The sequence below is a fragment of the Pinus tabuliformis genome, chromosome Q (genome assembly GCF_031772625.1).
Source record: "Pinus tabuliformis cultivar Carrire ecotype Pingquan chromosome Q, CPIR1, whole genome shotgun sequence".
Classification (NCBI taxonomy): Eukaryota; Viridiplantae; Streptophyta; class Pinopsida; order Pinales; family Pinaceae; genus Pinus; species Pinus tabuliformis.
In genome coordinates, this window is record NC_142296.1 from 326,000,694 (window position 1) to 326,026,312 (window position 25,619).

Genomic DNA, 25,619 nt, shown 5'->3' on the forward strand with positions numbered 1-25,619 from the left:
TTTGGGACAAATTGTTCAACGTGTTTTGTTATAACAGCCTTTCCTTTGATTTTATTAGGATGTTGTTTTTCCTTTGGTTTGATGGGCTGGGGCACATCAATCGTTCTGGTTCTTAGCTTATATTGCTTGTTTAACTCATAAACGGCTGGGTGATAGGCTTGTTCAAAGTCGAAAGACTCTTGGGTTTGGAATTGATGCATATTATCGTTATTTTGGTCTTCTTTAGTTAAGAAGACATGTTTCTCGTTCTTCAAACCCATTAGGTTTATGTGAGTGTCTTCTATAGGCTCATTAGCTGTTGATGTCTCAGCGTAATTTTCTTGGAAAGGAGGCCTTATTTCACGGTCTGGGCTCACTCTTCCAGCGTTTGGGTTTTGATTCCTTCTGAAGTTCGGGTTCCTAACAACGTCGGTTTGCTGCCCGTCGCATGATGATTTTTTCTCAACGTTGTCCACTCTATCTACTAGCCTATGCATGACATTGATAAGAGCATCCAGCTTTTGGTCTATGGCTGAGGGTTCTTCCTTAAAGGTCGTTCTCCTCTCTGTTCTGGCTCTATTTCTTTTATCGATTAAATTTGCCTCCACAGTGACAGCCACATTCTGCATTTCGACAAGGCTGTTAGGGGCTCTTTCTTTTAACTGGTAGGCCATATCTAGGTCGAAACCATCAAGGAATTTATACAAGGAAAGGTCAGGTTGAGGCCTTAAGTTCTGTGGTATTGTATTATAGACATTATTGAATCTTACACAATAGTCCAAAACAGACTCTTGAGGGCCTCTTTTAATTGTATCATATTCGGCTAGTATGTGCAAGGGGTCTTTCTTTTTCTCCCATCTGTTGATAAATGACTGGTATAAGGCTTCTGGGTCTGCTATGGAATTAGCTGGGAGTGCTCTAAACCAAGTCCTGACATCGCCTGTCAAACTTTGGACAAAAATATTCATTCTCACCCCATCATCGTCAATCTCATAGCTTTCAAAGTAATCCTGAATTTTCTTTGTATGTTGAAGGGCTGTGCAGGCACTTGTGCAATCAAAATAAGTTATTTTAGTTTGGTAATCCTGAGGATTAGCCCCAAGGTTAATAGGCAGCTGTAAGGGTGCATATCTATTAGCCATATTAACTGGTATAGGTGGAGCAACAGGGATAAAAGGAACAACTGGAACAACTAGGATAATAGGAGTAGCAGTGGTAGTATGCGCAGTAAACCAAGGTGTTGAAAAGGTGCTCGGAGAGGTGGATGAAGAACAAGGGGAACTAGGGGTTGAACGGAATAAAACTTTGACAGGGGTGGGAACATAGCTTGGTTGAACTATCTCAGGACTAGAATCAGCAAAATCCTCTTTTCGCTCTAATTTCCTGAGGTTTCTTGGGATTTAATTCAGATTTTCAAAAACAGCTGGTGGATTTGGGTTTGGGTTTGACCTGGTATTATGTGTTTTCTTCTTAGGAGCCAGCTTCTAACATGTTTTTTGGAATTTTCTAGATAAGTTCCAGAGCGGAGTCGCCAATGATGTTATCACTCAGGTTGTCCCTTGGATCCTTAAGGGATACAGTCGAGGTAACCATAAACCAATATTTGGACTGCAGGTCCTAGCCTACCTGCAATCAGAGAGGGCTCTCTCTTTCTGATTTAACTTTGTTTTTGGGTTGATTTTAGGCTAGTTATTGAGTTTAAGGGGTTTTTTTAAGTTTTGGTGGGATGATTAATGTTTTCAAGTAGGGAGGCATGCATAGTGTGAGAGGTTCAAACCATTAGGCATGGAGTCATGGAAATGGGCTGCTGGTGCGTTTTCTTGGTCACAAGAGGAATATAGAGCAAGATAGCTACACATGAAACAATCTTTTAAGTTAAAGGATGAAATGAAGGCCAAGGAATGAAAGGAAACTAAGAATCTCTCATTCAGCTTAACAGAGGGGAGGCGAATGAACTATATCTAGGAGCAGTCAAGAATTCCTAAATAACAGTCACACATGAATGAAACAAAGCAAATAAGAGCCGTGAGGAATTCATATTTATGCCTGAATCAGAAGAAAACATATAGAAGTCACAGAAATTGAGCATAGAGTGCAGCCACACAAGTTCTAAACTAATCTTTCTTTCTATAACTTAGATGGTGATATATGTATGATATATATACGAATTGAAAACTAAGGTAAGAATCACTTATTGGGCCATGTAGCAGCACAAGAATTCTATATTTCACTCTTCAGCCATCAATAACACAACAGACAGTCCATCCTCCAAGCTTTTCAGTAGTCTTTGATTATAGAAATTCTCAAAACATACTGTGTGAGTCCCATATGAGGATTATCAGCCAACCAACCCTTTAAACAATGAATTAGTGTGGTTTATATAGGGAAAATATCTAAAAATATCCATTACAGAAGATCTTAAATAGATCTGAGGGAAGTGATTTCTTTAATCTAATCTTGTCGTGGAATTAATGCGAAAATATATCTAAGTGCTGCGCTGGGGTAGCCACCTCAAAAAATGAGTCAAAATCTGTCCTTATGGCTCTATGCTATTCATTTAGCCATAACTGTGCTTTGGGCTTTGATCCCCTGCTCTTGAGTGGTTTTGATGTGCATTAACTGTGATCTGAGAGCCTTTAAATGGCTTCACCGCTTTCTTTGACTTTGCTTGGGGGCCTTTAATGTTCACCTGCTTTGATCTGATACTCTTTAATGTAATCGAGGCTTCTTCTTTCCTCTGATACTCTTTAACACTTAAATTGGGCTACTTTCTCTTGATCTGATATGTTTGAAACTGTCAAATCGCCCCTTTTCTGCCCTTTCAAGGCAAGAATGGCTGCTGCAAATGATTTCCGTGGCATCTGGAATGCTACCGGCGCTGGCTGATTTGAATAGGAATCATAAATGAGGAGTTTCTGTCAAATTACGAGTTTTCGGGCCTGCTGGTAGCTGAGCGATATGAAGCTTTCCATTTTGGTCATTTTTTCTTAGCGAAGCGCTAATCGCGCATCGAAAACTGCCTCAGTTTTTCATTCTGGGCTCTCTTTGCTGCGATTTGCGCCCATCGCGCCTTCCTTTAGTGATGACATCAGCAGTGGGTCCCAGTACGGCAGTGACGTGGCAGGGTGATGTGGCAGGATGACGTGGGAGTACGGTGGGGATTAAATCAGAGATCGGCAATCAGTGGGGACAGGGGGCAATGGCTTTTATATAGGTGATGCGATGGGAGCGATCGCCGATTTCGGAAAGGCGATAAGGCATGCGGCTGTGCGAAAATGGGAAATGTTGCGGAAATGAATGGATCGCGATGCGATATGCTTTCGGGTGTGATAGCAATATCGTGTCGGTGGATGAGAGGGGGAATATATATATAGGTACAGAACCTTGCGACTATCGATCACGAAATCACATTGGCGAAGTGATATCGGGGAGAGATAAAAGGGGGCGGGCTGATGAATGAATGCTATGACCTCCGACAACGATATCGCATCGAAGGAGAGGAAAACTCATCGGAGGAGGGTTAATGCAATTGGAAAAAGGCTTTTTAAAGCTTTGGAAGGGTTCTTGATGCATTGGAAGGAGTCTAATAGCATTTGAAGGGGGTTTTTGTGTTTTGGAAGGAGTCCAAACACCTTAGGAAGATGGATTTTTTGCGAAATGAGGGTTCTTACTAAGTTTCAAGTAAACTTAGTAATTCCCAAGCATACTTATGGTTATATTTCAACCAGAGGATGAGATATGTAAATAATGAGGATCTTTACCACATATTTTTAGTATGGGAAGGGGAAAAGTAAGGAGGGATTTACGTAATAGAGTTAGGAGTTAATATGAATTTTGTGAAGAAAGCGCTAAGTATGTAAATATTAGGCTATTTAAGGGGGAAAATGACTCATAGAGGAAGTATGAACACTCCTTGAGTAAAGTAGATTTTTACCAAGGCAAATGGTATGAAAAATGATGAAACTAAGAGGTATCAAGCAGATCTTGCCCTCTTTGGGGAGGTTAGTGAATGATTTGGGGAACAAGAAGAAGGGGGAGTTAGTCATGCCTCGCTTGAAGTCCTTCAAATGAAAAACTGCCTCAAACTCGTGATATGAATAGATGTGACACTTGAAAAGATGAAATGGGTCACAAGCCATGATTCTGCAACCGCAAAACTACCTACCTGGCCTACTCACCTAGCATTTTTTCTTCTTTTGGTTTGGGTGCACTTGAACTAGCATACCCAGCTTTTCATTCTTTTCTTCTTGCTGTCCTCCTATCTACATCTACACTTATTTCTTTCAGGGACTCAGATTAAGCTGTTGAGCACCCTTGTTTCTCTACCTATCTACAAATCTGCCAAGATTAAGCTATTTGGACAGATAATTATTCTCTATATTCTACGACAGTAAATTGAAACCTAGGGAGACCAAGATTAAGTTGTTTGACCTTCCCTTAACTGAAAGCTCATCAAAAAATGGATCATAGCAGTGGCACTTAGACTAGCACACTCTCATGGACACTTCTTTGGCCTCTATAGCAAATATGGAACATTGCAGCGTGCAAAGTATGACATATTTGGCATGTAAAAATGTCGATCATGAAAGATGAATACCTGCCGCAGCAGGAGGCTAACAGAGTGTACAAGGTCTCCACTCATTCAACTTGTGTCATAGTGCTTATGTTCATGGGATACAAAGAATACCTCTAATATCCCTAGACATTGAAAAAACCTCCAAAATCCTTTTGTTGGACCCTACTAATAGATCTCTTTAATAAAAATAATCTCTATTTTTAATTTATATCCACTATTTTTACTAAATACCTTTTTTATTACCCCCAAATACTAAATCTCCCACCCCACCCCATATAAATTTAAATATTTCATATATATTTAAAATTATTTATTAAAGAATAAGTGTCGATAAAATATGTGAAGTGATGTAAATTATATGGCTTTATATTTTTTTAAAGAACCAGTGATAATAAGTCGTTCGAAAAATGCATTAAAGAATAAGAGATACTAAGTCGTACACTGGATGCTTCTAGGTGCCTATCGTTATCATTTAATTTTTTTTTATTAATATTAATATATTTAAAATTATTTATTATTATTTGAAAATAAATTAATTTAATTCCATACGGTGTAGAATAAATGTTGGTAGGGTGTTTTATTAAGGCACATCATGGTGAAAAGGTCACTCGTTCGAAACTCTATGGCAAAAATCCAACCATGCTAAGGGTTGGTGTGGCCGTGGCCAATTACGATCCCTAGCTGATTTTGATGGCTTAGATGACCCTAGACTACGGGTACTCAAGCCACAAGTTAGGTGTGCTAGTCATCTCATGACTCAAATTACCTAACACAAAAAAGAAGAAGATTATATTTATTTTATAATAAACATAAATAATAATTATTAATATATTTAATGATTAGTTATTAAAATAAAGTTGAAAATGAATGATTTTAAATATTTTATTGAGTAGATTAATTTCCATGAAATATTTGTACCAGACAAATCCACCAAAAGGGATCACTTCCTACCAGCTCAACCACAAAGACTGACCCTGAGAGTGTTGAGAGAATTGAATTTGTGACCTCTCAATAACAAAGGTGCTTTAACGACGGGGCTCCACCAATTGAGGTAACCCTTAGGGCTTATTGAGTAGATTGATACTAATGTAATATATTATTATTTACTTTTTGGAGTTTTTGGCATGAATCTTGTGAAATTATTTTTGGTCAAATATTCATTTTTGTTGTTTAAATTGGGTTTTTGACTGCATATATGAGTTCATCACCCTAAAAAATCCCTTGGGAACTAGGATTGTGGAGAGTTCACAACTCAAACTTGTGATTCCAACAAGTCCCTCGCAGATTTTGGGCAGATTAATTTGGAAAATATGTCATAAAACCCTCCAAAACATATAACAAATATACTGACCTACTCAATTCGAACCTTTAATGATATTAAGTCGTTCAAAAATTTCTTTTAGTGGTACATTGTTATCAATTTATTTTTGGAAATATGATTATATATTTTGAAAATATCTATTATTATTCTAAAATAAATTAATTTAAACTATATTAATTTTACAATAAATAATTATTAATATATTTATTGACTAGTTATTAATATGAAGTTGAAAATGAATGATTTTAAATATTTTAAAATGTTAAATAATTTTAGTGAGTAGATTGATATATATTTTAGTTAGTTTGATTGATTGGATTTGAACCTTGAATTTCATAGTTTACATAATACTTCATGACATAATGATGCCCAAATGAATTTTACAAAATGTTCTTTCCTTACATTTTTGACACTATTAACTATTTAAATATTCATCATTATATTTTATTTCACTAGAATAAATGGTCTTTCATAGGCGAGGAAATATCTTGCAATGTGGGAACATGGTCGACATTATCATGTAGAAAGTGTAGATGTAAATATATGATCCTTTGATTGTGGCATCATGGTTGTTTTCAAGCAATCCAATCGATCAAGCTCAAAAGATAAGAATATTATTGAAGGGGATCTACAATATGTTGGGAAAATCCAAGAAAATATTGAGTTGGATTACCAATCTTTTAAGTGTTGTATTTTTAACTATAGATGGTCTGAAGCATTTGTGAGGACACAGAGACATGATACCCATAATGGATTGCTTTCTATAGATTCCTCAAGGTTCCTACCAGAGGATAATGAGCCTTATGTTCTACCAATTCATTGTGAGTAGGTATTTCTTTAACTCAAACAAGAAGCAATAGGGATCATTAATCTATTAATTCATAGTTTATTGCAAATATATATATATATATATATATATATATATATCTATATCTGTGTGTGTGTGTGTGTGTGTGTTTATTAAATAATAATTTTTTTATAAGATAGGTCTAATATGTGCATGTCTTTCATGTGTAGGTATTTTTCTATGAAGATATTTTGGATCCGAAATGGATATTCTTCATACATTATGATCCAAGATTAAGGCATGTATTTGGTGATGCATTAGTGGATACTGAGTAGAACAATGATGGCCAACAAAATGAGAGAGAGGAATTAGAGAACATTGAAGAAATTGACATCTATGATGATGTTGAAGATGGTTATGTTCAGGCACAAGAAGACAACAATCCAAAGTTAGATGATGCTATAGAAGGCACCAATATGGATGGTATATAAAATGATTATCCAAATACATTTGGCAAAAATATAGATGGTCTAGAGTCAAATTTCAATGATGATTACGATGATGCAGGTCAAGATGAGGATGATCATAATATTAAATACTTGAAAGAACATATGAACATTGAAAATGATACATTGCATGACATTGTTGCATAGAATAATGTTAATGAAAAAGAATTCTAAATTTTCATAATTATTTGTAATCCATGTTTAAAAAATGATGATTTTTATGGCCCAAACTTTGAAATGCTGCAGTACTATTTATGTTTTTTTTTAACAAGGTCGTTTACTGATATATTATAAAACTTCAAGGAGCGAGTCCTGTTACATGAGATGAGAAGAACAATGAGGGGAGGATCCAAAATGGGTACGCAGACCCTTGATCCCTGTCAAAGGACTTGTAGATTGAGATTTGGAAATGATAACGGCCATATTGCCGTACAAACAGGCCTACTGGAAAGCAAAATTTACAAGACATAGAACAAGTTATAGTTGCTGGTTTACTGAATCATCGGGTTGAGGCTCCTTTTTCTCACTGATCTTTGTCGAGACCTCTGCGTGCATGCTTTGAGTCATTGCTTTTATGTGAGTAATTTCTTCTTCCAGGTGGTTGCATTTTTCTTTAAGACCTTCAATCTCAGCTCTCTGTTTCTCCAGCTTTTTCCTTTTTGATTTACTATCAGCTTGAAATTCTTCCTTGAGGTCGTTAAAGTGTTTTACGAAACGGGCGATCATGAAATAATGGGCTTTGCACAGTGTGCAACTGCTGTTGGTGATTACTCACTCCAAAGGGTTCTCTGCCATTTCACGCTCCGCTGGATTCTCTGCCATTATGATACCACTCTTGGAGAAAGCTTGAAGAACTTGGGGCAGAGGAATATACTGGGGGAAGCAGAAGGGAGTGGAGTAATGAAGGAGGGAAGAAGGAGTGAACTGGTAGATAGCGCGGGCCTGAAAAAGAAACGCTGAGGGGGGACCGCCTTTGACAGAGAGAAAAATGATATGGAAGGGGTAGAATAGGGGGGAGGAAGAGACCCGGGAGGAAGAGAGCGTAGAGGAAGGAGGGAGCTATTTCAGACAACCAAAGAGACTGTTAGCGAGAAAGCAAAAAGAAACACAAAAGACACAGTGATTACCACTGAGGTCGGAGGGAGACAACTTTCTTCCGATGCTGGTCGCAGAGCCCAATCGAGAACTGAAGAACACCTGAGGCTTTCTGAAGAGAATCAAGCCTTTACTCTTTTGATCTTGAAGAACTGAAGCTCTGAACTGAAGGGAGAGTGAGGTTCCTTGATGAATATAAAGAAGGTCGAGAGTCTGGGCATCCAAATCTGAGGCGTGCGACGCAGGGATTTTGCTGATCATGTGATCATGTCTTAGATTACTTATGCAGTCAATATAGATTTTGATGAGACTGGTGCCTAACCTCTGCTTGGAATTGTCATGAGAACTCTGACTGAGCTTGATCCCGTACCTGTTTGTTTTGTCAGTGTAGATTTCCTTTGCAGCGTTCATGATGAGGAGGATGCAAATGTCAGAAAGGGTGGAGTCTGCGGACTGCTTATCGATTTTGGGAGGAAGGGCAGACGGGATTATGAGATGACTGAAATGACCGAAGTTCAGAAAAGTTGCTGAAGGATGGGTCGAGTTAAGGGATTGGCTTGTCATAAATATGATCATTCTCTCGGACCTGTCCAGTGATTCTATTGACTGCCCTGTTGGCAAGTGAGTCTGCTTCCGTGTTATTATTCCTCAGTACATGTTTGAAGCTGGTATCTCCCAGATGACTTATATTATTCATGATCCTTAGTTTGATGTTGTTGAGAGCCTTTTTTTTGAATTCTCCCCCTGTAGCCAATGCAGCGATCACAATTGCCGAGTCACCCAAAATGATTGGGTTCTGAACTTGCATCTGCTTCATAATGCTTGTGCCTAAAAGAAGGTTGTAAGCCTCTGCCATATTATTCGACATTTGACCCAGGCCCCATTCATAGGTTATGAGTATTTTTCCATACTGATCTTTTATAATTCCCCCTGCCCCTGCTTTCCCCGGGTTGTTTTTTGAAGCTCCATCAAACTGGAGAGTGGTTCTCTTTTGCTCATGTATCCATTGGTTTATGTCTTCCTTAGTGCCCCTAAGTTTCCAGTTGTTCCCCCTCTTGCCAGCTGTGGAAGGAGGTTGCTTATTTTTGTCATAACTTAGGCAGAATTTATTGAACCAGTCTTCCTCATCTTTCTGCCAGCTGGATCGATCCGGTTGAGAGACAAAGTTGGCGCTTATTATCTCGGAGACAAGGCCCATACTTTTTGCCAAGGTGCGAGTTGGTTTTGGCTTCTGGTTGTTGAAGATGCAGTTATTCCTGGTGAGCCAAATTTGCCAGCTGAGCGTTGAGGGTATACATTTCCACAAGCAGGTGATGATGGCCTTGATTTTCCTAGAATGAGGGTAACATTTCTCCCAGTTTTTATGTAGGGTAGAAAGCTGATCGAAGGTCTCTCTTATTCTCAATGGACTGATAATTTGATTCCAACAGCTTTGGGCATAAGGACAATATAAAAAGAGGTGTTGGCTACTTTCCTCCTCAGCACGACAGAGACAACAGATTGAGGGACCATGTATACCTCTTTTTTTGAGATTCTCGGCCGTAAGGATCTTACCTTTGAGAAGAGTCCAGTTGAAGAATTTGAACTTTGGAAGGCATTCTGTTTTCCACACCGCTGCACAAAGATTCCAGTTACCTAGAGTAGAGCTTGCCTGAAGGAGTTTGTACCCGTCTTTTACAGTGAAGTTTCCTCCGCTAGGATCCCATATGAACCTGTCGCGAGCCTCTTTGTTTATGGGAGCTGATCCCGAAAGGGAGATCTAGAGGTCTGCCCATTGATCCCTGAGGCTATTTGGGAGAGGTAGATCCTTCCATGCAAGCCAACTATCTTGATCCCATAGGGAGATGTCATACAGAGAGTTCAAGTTTTTTGCTTCCATCCAAGTTTTCAAGGTGTTGAACTGCTGAAGGAGATTTCTTTGCTTCGACCCCATAATTCTGTCCATCCATATATTTATTTCTTTTCCATTTCCTCGCGATTTCGAGATGTGATTTTTGAATTGGGGGAGGACTTTTTTGATGAGTTTCTAGACTGGAGTGCAAGGTCTTTCTACGATTACTTCAGAGAGGACATTAGAGTTCAGCTCATTGAGGTATTTCATTTTCATAGCCTCCACCCACTAGGAGCCTTTTCCTATGAGCATTCTCCAGATCAGTTTAAATCCCATTGCTTTGTTGGAGAGACTTGGAATTTTGATGGCTAAGCCCCCTTTTTCGAAGGGGAGGGTAACTTGGTCCCATCTGACTAGGCTAAATTTTTTCGAGTCTTGCTTCCCTCCCTGCCAGAGGAAACTTCTCATAATTAACTCCATGTGCTTGTGGGCGCTAGCAGGGGCCAAAGTTACTGCATATTGATATATGGGAAGAGCGGAGAGGAGTGCCTTAATGAGAGTTGTTCTACCTGCCAAATTTAGCCAGGACAGCCCCCAGCTTTGGAGTAGTCCTCTCATTTTTTCTATATGCTTAACCCAAATTTCAGACTTAACTATTTCTTTTGCTAAGGGCAGACCCAAATAAGAGAAGTAACTCCAATTTCTTTGAACTGGGATGTCCATGATTAAGGAGATTCTTTGCATGATTTGAAGAGGGACATTCCAGGTGTATATTTTACACTTTTTGTTGTTTAGCATTCCCCCTGATGCTACCAAGAAGGAGTCCAGAGTTTTCTTGCATCTTTTTGCCATTAAGCTTGAGGCTCCCCCTATTAAAAGGGTGTCATCCACAAAGAGCGAATGATTAATTTCTCTTATCCCTCTCCCTATGCTAATCCCTGTGATCTCCTTTTGCTTGCGGAGTTTTTCCAGATGAATGCTCAAGGTTTCAGCCATAATGATATATAAGAAGGGAGAGAGGGGGCAACCTTGCCTGAGTCCCCTAGTGCTTCTAAAGTAGATACTGGGTCTACCATTTATGAGCGGGGCAGTCCAAGGGTTTGAGATGCACTCCATGGTGATGCTTATGAATTTGCTGGAGATCTTGAATTTCCTGAGAACATCTGCGAGGAAGTTATGGTTGACCCTGTCAAAGGCATTTACCATGTCCAATTTTATAATCATACCTCTTTCTTTTCTGTTGATGCTACTATGGATTGCTTCTTGATTTAATATGACATTGTCCGTTATTTGTCTATGGGGGACAAATCCGCCTTGATTCTCTGATATAAGGTAGGGAAGAAGCTTTTTTAGCCTGTTAGCCAGAATTTTAGTAACTATCTTGTATGAAACGTTGCAAAGAGAAATAGGTCTAAAATGGTCAAAGGAGAGGGGATTGAGGTCTTTGGGGATGAGAGCAAGGTGGGAGCATTTAGTGTTTTCCCCCATCTTATATTTTTTATAGACATTTTTAACCATTCTAACATAATCTTTTTTTATTGGGTCCCAGTGATTCCTGTAGAAGGCAACGGTGAAACTGTCGGGTCCCGGGGTCTTATCCGGTTGCATGTTGAAGGTGGCCAACCTTATCTCCTCCTCTGAAAAATCCTGATCCAATTATCTATTTTGCAGTTCAGAAATTTTGCTCTCGACAGGTTTGAGAAAATTTGTGTTGTTCGAAGTCTGAGGGACTGCTGATAAGAGGGATTTGAAGTGGTTGTACGCTGCCACTTTAATTTCCTCCTGTTCGCTGATTTCACTCTCCTCTGCAATGATTTTATCGATTTTATTTCTGGCTCACCTGATATTTACGTTGTTGTGAAAGAAGGAGGTGTTTTTGTCTCCAGCTCTGAGCCAAAGACACCTCGATTTCTATCTCTCATCTTTTTCCTCCACTCTATTTTGCTTGTAGAGTTCCCTGAACATTTCGTTTTCCTGGGATTGGTCTTCCTTTGTGAATTGGTTATCCTCTTTCTCCTGATTCCACTGTTCCATTTGCCTATGTAGTTCTGCTCTTTTTTTTTTTTTTCCATTACTGTGTTCGCTTTGGCCCACTGTTTTATTACTGCTCTTAAAGATTTTAATTTTTTTTCCCAATTGTAGTGGGGCGAACCAATAACTTCCTTCACCCAGTGGTCTTTGATGAGTTTTCGAAAGTCCTCCTTAGAGTCCCAAGATTTATTATATTTGAAGGGAAGGGGCCCAAGATTTCTTCCCTTGTTGAGGATCAGGACCACATGCTTATGGTTTGAAGCTGAGGTGTGGACAATTTTGCTTTTGACTGAGGAGAAGCCTGAAACAATTCTTTCATGAATTAAAATTCTATCCAGTCTCTCTTTGATATTGTGAATTCCAACTCTCTTGTTGCTCCACGTGAATTTTCCGTTATAAGGGGGAATATCAATGAGGTTATGGGTTTGGATTATCGCTTCCAGTGAGTCTCTTGAGGGATCAGCTAGGAAATTCCCACCTATTTTTTCCTCAATGTTCCTTATTAGGTTCAGATCTACACCCATAAATATGTTCCTGTCTTGAGAGGCCTGCAATTCTGAGTTTATCGATTCCCAGCAGAGAGATTTATCCCTGTAGTGATTCAGGGCGTAGATGTTATAGATGGTATGTTCTTCTTTTGAGACTCTGTTTTGAAGATCTATTCTTACCCACCAGTTGCAAGATTTTTGGTTGGTGAGGTCCCATTTGCTCTTGTTCCAAAGTGTTCCTATTCCTCCTGAGGCACCTACTGCATCTATAGCTGTACCTGTGAAATTTTTGTATCTTTTTGTGAGGTTCTGAAAGTCTTGATCAGATATTTTGGTCTCCTGGATGAGGAAGAGATTTGGATACTCTTGATTGATTAAATCCCGGACTGCGATTTTAGGGAGGTGCCCAGCCCCCTATAGTTCCAAGAGACCAATATCATTATTTAATGATTTTTGGATGAGCCCCGCTCCTCTCCTTTGTCTTTTCCCCAGTTCCTTTTTGTTTGTATAGGAATGAATCCATTGGCTGCTGAGTTCCAGTGGCCATTTCTTTTGCTGTTGTTTCATCTCTTATTTCTTTGTTTGACTTCCTGCCTGCTTTTCTCAGAGGATCAGAGGTGAGACTTGCTTCTTTCATTTTGTTTCTAGTGAGGTGAGTTCTATAGTTCGAGGGGGAGAGGATAGGGGTAACGAGGGAGAGGGGATGACTGCGAGGGTAGTGACCCAGGGGGAGGGAGGGGGTGAAAGGGGTTCTTTGACTGACAAGGATTCAAAAGGGTTGGAGGATGAGGGGAAGGGCTGGGTTGAGATAGAAGGGGGAGGAGGAGGGGCAGCTTGGGGTTCCAGAGGAGGCTTGGAACTTGGGCCTTGAAGGGGGTTTGATTTCTTCTTTTTTACTTGCTCCCATGAGCCTTCAGAGGTTTCAGCATTTTCATTAGACTCATTTGTTTCTAACTTACCACATCTATTTGCAAAATGTCCATATTCGTGACATATCTTGCATTTGAAAGGTAGTTGCTCATAGTCTAGCTGTTGGATATGTGTCCATTGATCTACTTTTATCTTGACGGCTTCCGGCAGGCCTTTCCCTAGGTCGACTTCAACGCAGATCCTCACACAGGCGTGCATATTCTCCTTTGGTTCGCATCTGTCAATGTATTTTCCAACCGCGTTCCCAATGGCCTTTACTGATTCATCTCCCCAGCAGTGGAGAGGGAGGTGAGGCAGACGGACCCAAACCGGGACTGCATTTGGGATGTCCATTTCCGGATCAAAATTAGGTGACCATCTATTCAGGTAGAGACCTCTTGAGTCCATGAAGTAGGGGCCATTTCTAAATATGAGGTTCCGGTCCTCTTTTCATTCGAAAAGAAAAGTATAGAAGCCCCTTCCACAAAATATGATAGCTATTTTCCTTTGTATTATCACGTTCCAGTTACGTTCCACCCATTTTTGGACTACTCTGGGCGAAGGCCAGAGGCCAGTAAACTGGCCAACGTGGCCCCTCTCAGCTAAAGCGATCGCAGCCTTCCTCGGGAGACTGGGAGGAAGAGATACTTCAGGAATTTCATCTAGTTTCTTGACAAAATTTGATGCATATGGGCGGATTCTTGAGGAGGCGTTCTCAGGGATGAGGGATGCAAAGAGTTTTTCATTGTCTTCAAAGTCAGGGGACGAGGAAGGTTCAGTCCCAGTCATGGCGGTGGGGGAGGGCCAACACTATGCCGGCAGAGGAAAAAGCGGAGGCGAAGAAAGGAAGGGGGCCCCAAAGCTGGGGCCGGGCAGGAGGCCCGAGAGAAACCGCGGAGTAGTGGAAAGGAGCCCAGAAGGTCCTGCAGGGGCAAAGACAGACCCAGTAGCAGAGCTGCCAGGCGGGGCCTGGAGGAGGCGGGGAACCAGTCAGGGGGCGGCCGCGCGGGAGCTCTAGTTTGAAATCGCCATGACAAAATCTCCAAACTTTGCAGTACTATTTATGTTAATACAAATTACCTATTGCAATATCCTTAAAGTGTTCAGTCACAAAAATATGATTACTTGGATAACAGTTAGCATGGTTAGTGGTCATTTATTTATTGATAATAGTTTAGAGGTGATGCCATCTTATTGGTTAGACTCCGACTAAACTAGGATGAGGAGCCTATTGAATAACAATACATTAGATATGAAATTGTTAAAAAATATAATTACATATATCGTATATGTATAACAATGTAAATCCAAACCGTTAGGATAAATGTATGCAAAGTTTGTTCATTAATTTATATTATAAAACAAATTAAAATATTTCACTAAGCCTAAGACAAATTCTTTTCTATGTGAAAAATTAGAAAAAAATAATTGTATTAATGTTCTTTATGAGTAAAAAAATACTTGGGCCAAGTCGAATCATTCAATTTGGACTTCTAATGAAAGTTAGGCATGTGTTTTTGTCAAGCAGGCCAAAATTGCCTTGCTTCACTAAAATGCACACCCATGCTTCATTTCTTGGCCAATATGGTTGATTCAAATTGAAAAAAATTTATTTACTAACTAAGTAAAGACATTATGTCTTTCACATGATACTTGGAATGTTGGAGCTGGAGTTGATAATTTCTTGAGACTTGAAGCCCTATTTCTGTACTATTTTGTCAATCTTAGAAGGATATTTTTTCTAGTGAGATAAGGACATGTGGATTATATTCTTGGTGATGTTGATATATACAATCTTACTATGCAACTATTTTGTTTTGATGTTGCTAAATTTGTATGTCATGTAAGCTTTATGCAATTTTCTTATTAATAGACGCTGAATTTTCTTTTGGAAAAGAAGATTTGAGTCTCCCACTATAACAATAGACTTCAAACCATGATTGAGAAGAGTGGAGAGACCTTTCTAGGAATCCCACATCTTTGCCTGATTAATTGAGGCAGTGCCAATCCCCTAGGAATAAAGCAAGATTTTTCTACCATGTTGGGTAAAAATTATACCTCCCTCTCCAATAACCGCTAGATTACCATTTGAGGCACTAATAATATTCTAAATTTGTTCTAATATAGAAAGATGACATTTCTTTTTATTTCAAATAGAAATTTAGTACATTCCTAGCACCAATTTCTTAGTTTAGTAAGCTATCAACTTATAAAAGTCCATTACATTGTCCAAAAATAAAAGAGTAACTAGATCTTAGTGATACCACAACCAGATAAAAGCTCCATGAAGGAGACAAAAAATTAAGCCCTCAAAAAAGAATATCAATTTATTCAAAAATGCACTTTAACGTAAAATCTAATGATATATATAATGCACATTAATAGAAAATAATGATATGTGTGTGTGTGTGTGGATTTCCTTCTATGGAGACATATGATTGTTTTGGCGCTACAACAAACACATCCTTTAATTTTTGTTGAAGCTCTAAAATTTTATTTTCGTAATTTTTTCTCAAATGGGTATTTTTCTTAGCTTAGCCTATTCAATAATTGTACATTATTCATATATTACTCCTTGTGCTCAATTTCCTTCCTTGCCAATTCACTAGTGAGTTGTTGCACTTTATCCTCAAGATGTTTTTCCCTCGATTGTTGCTAATTTGCAATAGACATAAGTGGTATTGTTTCATGTGTGGGCCTCTGTAATTTCTGCTGCAAATAACAAATATAGGATTTGAAATTTTGTATCTCCATGTGACATCCCAAATGTTGTGCTTTTCAAATGCTCATGAGATCTTTGCATAGATTTGTAATTGTTTTTCTCTCTCAGATACATTGTTCTTTAATGATTCAATAAGTGGTGGTGAGGCATACAAATCACCAACATAATTCATGGCCAAGATAGTGTCCTCTAAAGCCTTCACTCATGTTTTTAGCAGGGATTTTTCCAAATCCATTGAATGATTTTTCTTTACTCCTGTATCCTGACTTGTACCTTTACCCTTACCCTTACCTTTATTTCCACTCTCAGTACCACCTTCTTTAATATGTTGATATTTTTCCTTTTCAAGTTCTTTAATCTTGTGTTCTGCCTGGATAATTTCAAGATCTCTATTTCAACTTATTAACTTTCCTATCACATGTTTTCTCCAACTTAGTCACTTTTTTCTTGTATTCTTTAACTTTTGATTCATGCTTTTGTTGGTCCCCTTTAGATTTATTTGCAAATTCAAAAGTTAAATATTCAATAAATTTATTTTTTTTCATTCAATATCCTAACTAATTTAGCCTAAAAAATATCTAAAGTTTCCAATGGAGGTATATTGAGAACCTATGGTCTTCTTCTCAACTCCTCTTCAAGTTCATTAATTTTTTCATAAGATGTAGCATAAAATTCTTTGAACTTTTCTTGTAGTGCATCTATCTCCCTCATACATTCGTCTCTCATTATCGATATTTGACTAAGCAATTCATCAACAATTTTATCCTAGGCATTTATGCCTTTCATTGATTTTTTGTTTTTTGCACAATTGTTGATTGCAACTTTGTAATCTTCTTCATGCATTCAACACTATCCTTCTCCTTTAGTTCATACTTTTCCTTCTAGCTGTATATGGAGGAAGAATCCTCAATTGCAACTTGTTTGTAAAGGATCATTCTAACATATACTGGGAAAACAAATCTGCTATCAAAATTGTATGTTGGACTGTGCACATTTAAACTTGGAGATGTAGATGTTGAATAACCCATAAAAGGGAAATTATGCTAAAGTGCCAACCATTTAGAAGGAATTCTGAATTTTATAGAAAAATCATCATTACATGTTTCTATATAATGGTCCATACCTTCTTGCTCCTCATGTTTATGCATATATACATGTAAGTATGCTACAACACTAGAAACTATATCTTCAGCATGGAAAATTATATTAGCAAAATTTTCCACACCTTCAACCGAAGTCTATTTAGGTTCTTCCTCAATGGTTTTCTTTGGTTTTGACCTCCTAATGTAATTTTTAAGAGGCCTTGTTTCAACATTGGGTTGATACAAATCAATAATTTTCTACAGTGTTCTTGGGAAATTGAACTTAACCTTCTTAATTTTAGTTTCTGGTAGGGCATAATGTAATTTTTTAGCCAACAGATGAGGGACATCTATGGCCTTTCCTTCAACCTAATGGATAACTAGCCTCATTCAGTCACCAAAAATATCAAGCTTGTGATGATTCATAATTGTCCTAAGTACAAATTGAATCAATTTCTTATAGTCCTTGGGGAACATCTCACATTTTTAATCCATTCCTCATAACAAATACTTTTTTCCAAATTATTTTACTACTCATTTCAATCTTTTCTAGCTTAGGGGTTTTATTGGAGTTAAATATTGCTCCTCCTCTGTGTGGAATTTTTGTTTCTCTTGCAACCCAATCAGAGTCCAAATAAATCCTCTGCCTAAATATTTTTAATTCCATGGTGTTATCATCATAATTTTCTATAGCCTTATCTATCTCATCATTTTGGAAATTGATCTATTCAAATATAAATTTATAAACCTTTGCTCTTCTCAGGATATCTAGCATACTTGGTGGACAATTGTTTGTATCTCTCCATGTATTGGCACCCTCTTTGAATGTTTTGATTGTGAAATTCTCTAGGGAACCCCATGTGTCAACTGTTTGCGGGGAATAGGACACCCCTATTTCAATTGAGGCCATCATTGTTTGGGTTTAAAGAATGCTAGATGAATGCAAAAATGCATGCTAAATAAACTATGAGGAATGCACATAGAATGCAAGAATGCACATTGAATGCAACAATACACGCTGAATAAAATGTGAGGAATTCATGCGCAATTGATTTTTTTTTAAACTTATTACTATATTTTTCTATAAATCACTTTTATAAAGAAAATAATTTTTTATTAAGTGCAAAACTTTGTTTATAAGGAAATTTAATTTTTCTCCTTTACTCATATTTTTTCTCAAACACAAAATTAAAAATTCAAATTTAATATTAGATATAAGATATAGTTTATTAAAAATAACACTTTTAAAAATGGGGCTATAAGATTTTAATGGCATGTAAGATGGCCATCACTTCTTTCTCATAGGTCGAATTGACCAAATTTCCATCATGCAACTGCTTATTGATAAATGATAGTAAATGTTCCAACTAGTTCACTTGACCTAATGTTAAAATTAAAACCCTAAAGGATATGTACAATATAGAAAAACCCTAAAATAGACCCTACAAACCCTAGGTGCTATCTCTTTATCTATCCCTTGGAAACGTTTGAACCTAATTACTATTAAATAAAGGTCATTCAACCTTACTTATAGGTTTTAACCAAGAAACTACAAGTTTCAACTATTAAAATTCAATTTTGATTTTTCTTAGTATGTTCCCCTGTTTGCAAATATACCTGGTGTGCATTTATTTGAGGCACATAAACCCTGCCTTTTACCCTATGACATCCATGCAATTTGGAGTATTCTTGAACAACATAAATATATATGTGAAAAATTGAAAATATATAATTTTATTAATGTTACCTATGAGTAAAAAATACTCTCCAATTTGAATAATTCAATTTGGCCTTGAAATGAAGGTTGTGTGTGCATTTTTGTGAAGTTACAGGCCAAAATTGCCTTGCTTCACTAAAATGCATGCCCAAGATTCATTTCCTGCCCAATCTGATTGATTCAAATTGTATAATATTTAATTACTAATTTTATACACTAATTTTATTTTTGTAAGTTTCTGTTGTTCACAAGTTGTTGACACTTTTGGGGTGACACCATGAATTGTGATTGCTGCAACACTTTCATTTACATTAACTTCGATCTTCAGATCACTAAATTAGAAAATTTTGATTGTATTAATGTTATTTATGAGTAAAAAAATACTCTTCAAGTTGAATCATCCAATTTGGCTTTGATATGAAGGCTTGGCGTGCATTTTTGTGAAGCAGGCCAAAATTGCCTTGCTTCACTTAAATACACACCCAAACTTCATTTATTGGAAAATATGATTGATTCAAATTTTAGATGTTTTATTTAATTATTTTACACACTTTCAAATTGTTATATATATACTTTGAGCTTAAATATTTATACTTAATATTTCATACAACATTCTAAGTTTTGCTTCGACTTACCTTATGTGAAAGCTGTGTAATAGTGGGAAACATAGTTATGTATTATATTTGACATACATGATGGAAGCTTATATCCTAATGTTAGGTGTTACCCAATCATGTCCCATTTCAAATTTCATTACCAAGAGTGTAATTGGTTTGGCCCGAGAGTGCATATTTATTCTGACTTGAACATTGGTAGATATGATGAATAACTACATTGCCATACTTGGATTTTAGTGAGCAAGATTTATTTTAGGATAACGAGTATGATATATTTTAGAAAATTCTTGTATATTTAGGATTGAATGATCATTATTGCAGTGTGAATTAATTACAGGTCTTGGTGTGCATTTATTTGAAGCACACAATCATTGAATTTTACCCTATAAAATCAATCCAATTTGGAGTATTCATGCACAACAAAAATTTAATGAGGATGAGTTATTGTCCACCCAAATTTAATGAGGATGTACTTCATGCTATGTGCGGAGACATGTTCCCCACACATTTTAAAGGTCTATTAGGTCATGTATAAATATGAAGAGTCTTCTAATTTGTAATTCATAACAAATTGGTGACAAGAGGAAGGATTTCACTATATTTAACCTCTTTCTTTTCTTGTTTAGAAATATACTACTATTGAGAAAGAGTAGCACTATTGTGTAATTAATGTTCACGATGATAAAATTTTCTAGTATATGAGGTACTATGTGTTTTTCTGAGATTGGATTTAATTTTTCATGTTTTAATATTTGTTTAACATTGAAATGATATGTATTTTATTAATGTATTATCATGGCATGTTAGCACCTAGGTGGATCTTAAATAATGAATGCTAGTAGAAAGGCCCTAGTTGATAGTGAATCCCATAAGTTCTTCATTCTCATAAACCCTAGAATTATAGTCACCATTTTCATGTGTGTTGGGAATTCCTTTTCAAGACTTTTCTAATCAATGAGTGGCATTAAAACCCTAGATCTACTTAGACTTCGTTGCCAAACAAAAAATAAGAACTATTCCTCTTTTTCTCCATTCTCCTTACCTATTTATCTTCAAACCCTAAGTAGGTCACTTGACATAAACTTAAACTTAAAAGCCAAAAAATATGTACAATATAGAAAAGCCCTAAAATAAACCCTGTAAACCTTAGGTGCGTATATCTCTTTATCTATCCCTTAGCAACATTTAAACCTAATTACTACTGAAATAAAGTCATCCAACCTTATAGAGTTTTAACCAAGAAACTACAAGTTTCAACTATTAAAATTCAAGTTTGATTTTTCTTAGTCCATCCCCTTGTTCCCAAACATTCATTGGTGTGCATTTATTTGAGGCACACAACCCCTACCTTTTACCTTATGAAATCCATGCAATTTAGGGTATTATTGAAAAACATAAATATATATGTGAAAAATTAAAAATATTTATTAATGTTACCTATGAGTAAAAAAATACTCTCCAAGTTGAATCATTCAATTTGGCCTTGAAATGAAGGTTGGGCTTGCAATTTTGTGAAGCAGGCCAAAATAACCTTACTTCACTAAAATTCATGCCCATGCTTCATTTCTTGGAAAATATTATTGATTCAAATTGTATATTATTTAATTACTAATTTTATACACTGATTTTCTTCCAATAAGTTTATGCTATTCATAATATATTGATGCTTTTGGTGTGACGTTGTGAACTGCGATTGCTACAACACTTTTATTTACATTAAATTCAACCTTCAGATCACTAAATTAGAAAATTTTAATTGTATTAATGATACTTATGAGTAAAAAAATACTCTCCAAGTTGAATCATTCAATTTGGTCTTGAAATGAAGGTTGGACGTGTATTTTTGTGAAGCAGGCCAAAATTTCCATGCTTCACTAAAATGCGCGCCCAAGCTTCGTTTATTAGCCAATCTAATTGATTCAAATTATAGATTGTTTATTTAATGATTTTACACACTTTTATACTTTTATATCTTTATTTTGAGCATACGTATTTATACTTTAGATTTCACACAACATTCTAAGTTTTGTTTCGACTTGCCTTATGTGAAAGTTGTGTATAAGTGGGAAAAACAAGTATATATGATATTTGTTAGAAATGATGAAAGGTTATATCCTAAAGTTAGGTATTGTTCAATCATGTCCCATTTCAAATTTCATTACCAAGAATGTAATTGGTTTGGCTCATGAGTGCATATTTGTTCTGAATTGCACATTGGTAAATATGATGAATTGCTACATTGGCAAACTTGGATTTTAGTGAGAAAGTTTTATTTTAGGATAATGAGTATAATATGTTGTAGAAAATGTTTGTATCCTTATGATGGAATGATTATTATTTCACTACCAATTAATTAAGGGTCCGGGTGTGCATTTATTTGAGGCACACAATCCCTACCATTTAGCCTATAAAATCAATCCAATTTGGAGTATTCATGCACAACAAAAACTAAATTAGGATTAGTGATTGTCCACCTAGATTTGATGAGGATGTAGTTCATGCTATGTGGGTAGGAATGTTCCCCACACATTTTAAAGGTCTCTTAGGTAATGTATAAATAAGAAGAGACTTCTAATTTATAAATCATAACAAATTGGTGACAAGAGGAAGGAGTTCACTATCTTTTACCTTTTGCTTTTTCTTGTTTGGAATTATACTACTATTGAGGAAGAGTAGCACTGTTGTGGAATTTATGTGCATGTTGATGACATTTTCTTGGTTATGAGGTACTATGTGTTTTTCTAAAATTGGTTTTAAGTTTTCGTTTTTTAATACTTGTTTAACATTGAAATGCTGTGCATTTTCTTGAGGTATTATCATGACATGGTAGCACCCGAGTGGATATTAAATATTGAATGCTAGTAGAAAATCCACAGTTGATAATGAATCCCATAAGTTCCTTCATTCTCTTAAACCATAGAAGTCTAGTCACCATTTTCATGTGCGCTTGGAATTCCTTTTTAGGACTTTTCCAATCGATCAGTGGCATTGTGTTAAAATTAAAAACTAGGGACAAAATCCAACTTGGAAAACTCATATGATGGATATGATATTTTAATTGGATTCCTCTTTCTGAGAGGTGTAGGATTGATCTAAATATCATCTCATTTTGACAAGTATAACTGGAATTATGAATTTATTTCTTCTATGGACAAATTGTCAAGGTCGGCCAAAAGTCTAATGTAGGTTCATGAAGCCCAATAGACGTGTCTCTTCACCCTCAACATTGTGTGTTAATAGAAGAGGAACTTTCCTCATTTGGACACAAATCAACTCACACATCTTTCTCTCTCTTCACCTGATTGGGACGTACAAATCACAGGCAACCTGTTCTTCTCCACACGTGTGAAGGTTTGACTGGGCATTTTTGTTTTTTGCATTGACCAAGTTGTAGCCAACTTTGACAAATGTTGACCATGCATTGTTTGACTTCATTTGACTATGATTTTTGTTGGAGAATCTACATTTAGGTAGGCCGCATATTTTGGCACATATACCGAGATTTTCTGGGCAGGTTGACCAGTGTTGACTGCAACAACTTTGACCATAGCGTTGACCTATTTTTACTGAGAATTTTAGGACTGTTTTGGGATGATTTGGACTGTCTTTGGAGGCCAAGTTGACTGGGTTTTACCGAGCTGATTTGGAGGAGACTTTCTGTTGGTTTGACAAACATTGACTTTCTGGTTAGGGCATCCTGTTGACTGCAATTTGACTGGACTATTTTTGACAGAGTTTGGGCAAGTAAATTTTGTATATTGTACTCTCCCTTTGAGCTAAAATTTTGAAGAATAATAAGAAGATTTGATCAAAGGGTTTTCCTCACATTGGGGTTTTTCCCTGGCATCCACCAAATATTGTGTCCTCATCTTGGGTTGTATTATGCTTATTGTTTATGTTTTATCTGCATTTACTATCAAGGTTAATGTGATTGCTAATTTGGAAATTGATATTGGGATAATAAGAAAAATTGAAGTAAATTTCTCTTAAGCATAGAATATACCATTTTTATCTAAAATCAACATGGTATCAGAGCTAAGGTGAAGACAAAGCCCAAGCAAGAGTGAGAAGAGCAATCAATGTGATTTGTTGAATAAGGACAAGATTCAATGGCCTCCTCATCTTAATTCAAATCTGATGACAAGCTCAATGATAAGTCTGATTATCATGCATGGAAGATGTCTCTTGACTTGACTGTGGAAGAGCATGATGCTATGGACTATGTGCAGGGAAAGATTGATGAACCTTCTTCAAATGCATCGACTGCTGCTAAGACAAAGTACAAGAAAGGTGAGGTCAAAGCCAAGAAGATCATCAGGGATTCTATTCACAAGCATTTAGTTGCTTACATCTCCAATATGGGAAACTCTGAGGAGATATATGACAAGTTGGTTGGCATGTTCAAAGCTAGAAATGCAAACCAAATCCTCTTTCTCAAAAACAAGTTGAAGGACATAAAGATGGGAAGAGGAGAAGATATTCAATCCTACTTTATGCGGATTACCGAAATAAAAAATGATCTTCTTTCAATTGGACAAGTTACTGCTGACAGGGAGCTTACTCTTATTTCCCTTGGAGGTCTCCCTCGTGAATGCCATGTGTTCAACACTACTATCCTAAAAAATGACATGATTCCATGTTTTGATGAATTTTTGACTAGATGTACTCAAGAAGAAACAAGGATGATAGAGAGATACATGCCTTCAAATAGGAATGATCCTACTACATTCTCTGCTCATGCTAAAAGAAAAACCAATGTAGGTTCAAAGAAGCAATGTCAAGGAAGACCGAGATTCACAGATGGAAGAAAGGGTAGATGCTTCATTTATAACAGGTTTGACACTATGCTAGGGAGTGTCCTAATAAAAGGGATACACCTCGGGATAATGACAACAACAACCACAACAATTTCAAGGGAAACAATAATCAAAGGAATGACAGGTTCAACAACAAAGGAAAAAGGAATGCTCCCACTACTCAACATGGAAATGGTTGACCTCCCAAAAGATCAAGAAACTCCAGGTATCATGAATCTAATGTTGTAGATAACAAGCAAAAATAATTTTATCTTATACCTTCCCTTTCTACTGCCCCTCTTCTAGATACCTTGGGAAATTGGTTGATTAATAGTGGTGCCTCATGGCACTTCACTGGGTATAAGGAAGCTCTTTCAAATCTGATAGAAAAGGATACAAGTTTGGAAATAATTCTTGGAGACAATGCCACCTATCCCGTGAAAGGAGTTGGGAATGTTACTCTTCAATTGAATCAAGGTAAAAACATTCATCTACAAGAAGTACTATATGTTCCCGATCGAAAGAAGAACCTGGTATCTATCTCCGCGATGGAGGTCAAAGGATTCAAGGTGGCATTCATTGATGGAAAGGTACATGTTTGGAAAATAAATTTCAAAGAAGAATTTACTCTTGGATTTAGGGTTGATGACCTATATCAAGTTGGGGGAAGTCCAATGGGAGCTATGTCTTGTGACACATCTCTTCAATCCAAATTATGGCACAAGAGGTTTTCTCATCTAGATTATAAGGCTCTACCCGATGCAAGGAAGATGGTTATAGGTATGCCAAATTTAAAGTAGAATATGAAGGTGTTTGTCAGGGATGTGCAAAGGAAAACATACAAGGGGACCATTCCCCTCAAGTGATAGCAAGACTACTGACATTTTGCAATTGGTTCATTATGATCTATCTGGTATGTTTCCCATGACATATTTGGGAGGATATTTATATTATGTTATCTTTGTGGATGAATTCTGTCACAAAACTTGGATTTATTTCTTGAAGAAGAAGGACGAAGTTTTCACACGGTTCCGCTCTTTCAAATCCTTTGTTGAAAATAAAATAGGGAAGACGATCAAAATATTGAGGACCAATAATGGACCCGTATATGAATCAAATGATTTCAATGAATATTGTAGAGAAGATGGCATGAATAGGGAGA